The sequence below is a fragment of the Rousettus aegyptiacus genome, unplaced genomic scaffold (assembly GCF_014176215.1).
Source record: "Rousettus aegyptiacus isolate mRouAeg1 unplaced genomic scaffold, mRouAeg1.p scaffold_m13_p_6, whole genome shotgun sequence".
Taxonomy (NCBI): Eukaryota; Metazoa; Chordata; class Mammalia; order Chiroptera; family Pteropodidae; genus Rousettus; species Rousettus aegyptiacus.
Window position 1 is genome coordinate 59,305,963 of NW_023416309.1, and position 2,507 is coordinate 59,308,469.

A 2,507-nucleotide genomic window follows, 5' to 3' on the forward strand; every position below is an offset into this window, starting at 1 on the left:
GGGTCTTACACACCACCCTCTGCCTACCACAGGGGTTCCTGCATACCTTTTCGCTATCCAGGCCCAATTCAACCCCATTCCTGTCAGGTGACATCTCCTGCATTAACTCAGCTCTTCAAACGTAGTAAGACTCGTTAAGTGGCCCGCACGTGGCCAGCCATCCCGCAGAACATTCTGTGCACACCTGAACAGGTGTACTCTGAGGTGGTAAGGGACGGTAATTATCAATAAGAGCGAGGCAGGTGATACTGTTTTCGCATCATAAGCATTTTAAGTAAAACCTTCTCTATTCTACAGATCGCTGAGAGGTGGCCGTTAAAGTCCCTAAGACGTGAAACTGTCCGTTTCTTCTATTAGGGGCACCCGCATTCACGCTTTCCTGAAGCAGCGACTGATTCGCTACAAGACGTCTCCTTCCGCGCGCTGTCCGGAGGCCTGGGTTGCCCGACACCACGAAGCCACTCCGCTTCCTCTTGCTGACCGGTCACGGGGCACGTCTTTCCCCGGCCATTTACGCTCGGCCTATTGGGGTTTTCATCATTTAAATTAACTATTTGCAATAACTATGACGCCTGGCCCTTGCTCCTTGTAACCTTTATTTTGGATTGTGCTAAATCACACGCAGCGCACGCTTCACCCCCGAGGGCACCACTGTCACCGTCGGTGTGATTCGGCATCTGAGAGAACCGTCCGCTGGTGCCCGGCATAGTCACGTGACCGGGCGACCATCTCCAGGACGTCACCTCGCAAACCCGAACTCCGCCCATTACTCAACGGCTCCTCGGCTCCTCCCTCCTGCCCCTCGAAGGCCCCGCTCCTCTCCCGTCTCTCCGCGTCCGCCGGCGCCGGGAAGTTCATGGGCGACGTGTCCAGTGTCTGTCCGCTCGTTGGATTGCCTCGCTCGGCCGAACGTCGCTGAGGTTCGCCCGCGGCGTGGCAGGCGTCAGAAGGTCCTTCCACCGTTCGCGCCTGCCGCGTTTCGCTGGTCTCGCCGTCCCCCGAGGGCTGAGTCGCTGCCGCCTGCTGCCGCCGCTGCCGCGGGTGACGCCGCTGCGGGGGTGGCGCGCAGCCCTGGGTCCTCGCTGCGCCCTCCCGGGGCCGCTGGGTGCGCTGACCGCGCTGCCGCTCCCCGGGGGCTCTCACGCCGCTCGCCGCAGCCGTCAGGCGCAGGGCTCCGGGTTCTCCACGGCCTCCCGACGCTGGCCACTCCGGGCTCTGGGACCGCGGCACCCAGTGAGTGTCCGGCGGGGTCCTTCCTGCTCTTCGCGGTCCGGCTGGGCCGCCTCTGCCTCTTCGTTAGCGTGCTCGTCTCGCTCGTGTTTGAGTTCGACGTGGTGGGACGTGGGTGAGTCAATTCACCGTTTGTCCTCTGCCTCTCATTTCCCGCCTTATTCTGGATCATGTAGATATTTTTAAAACTCCATTTTAATCTGTTGTGTTTTAGCTGTACCTCTTTAAATTACACTATCAGTGGCTGCTTAGGGGGTAAAATATACATAAACATACATCCTAACGCTTCAGTCTTAGAGTCAGTGCTGCACCACCGTTTGCGAAAAGCAGAAACCTTCTAACCGTATAGGTCCCCTAGTCCTCTATGCAACCGCCACCGTGGGTGTCACGTCTGCGGAAAGTCGGGGCGGCGAGGGGCGGGGTGGGGGAAGGGCAGAGCCCTCGGCACCGCGGGAGGCGCCGGGCGGGCAGGGCGCCGCGGCGCAGCCGGGCTCTGCGTGGAAGGGCACTTCGACCAAGCACCGCGGCCTCGCCGGCCGTGGCCACGCAGCCCGGCCACACCTGCGCCCCCGGCTCGCCCCGTCACAGTCTGGGGAGCGGCCTGGCACCGCGAACCCCCCAGGAACGTATGTGACAGACCGACGTGCTCAGGAGCCCGTCTCCCCAGCTCCCCGCTGCGAGGGGTGGGGGTGCTCGGCCCCCGGGAAGGGCAGCTGGTCCTGTCCCGGGCCCCGAGCCCTCCCCTGGCCACTGCCGGCACCCTCCCCCACCGAGGGAGGGGCCGGCTCCCGGTGGGCGCGCCCCGGAAGGAAGAGAGTGACGCACGTGCATCTCGCCATCGGGTAACTGTGCCCTGCGCGTCGCCCAGGGCAGGGTCGCAGAAGCGGGGTGAGCAGCTACAGGGACAGAACGCCCCAAGGAAGTCAACGCGGGCTCATCAGTGTCAGGCCGCAGGTGACACCTGCCAGACGATCGGTCAACAAGGGGCCCCGTGTCTCCGTGATCCCGCTAACCCATCATGATCTTCGCGGAGCGTCCTTCTGGGGGGCCCGGCCCGCAGGCAGGAGGGCAGCCCCTTCCCTGTTATTGGCTGCTAAGCTCTTCACACTCCGACCATATTGCGGCGGGTTAGGAGTCTAAGCTTTATTGTCCTACGTTATTGAAAACCCCGACTCCAGCGGGCATCTCCCGCAGGCCGCGCTGTGTCTGAGAGTACGTTCTCATTTCTCCACGCACAGAGACCGTCTGGAGAGAGGCAGAGAAGATTATCACTGTAA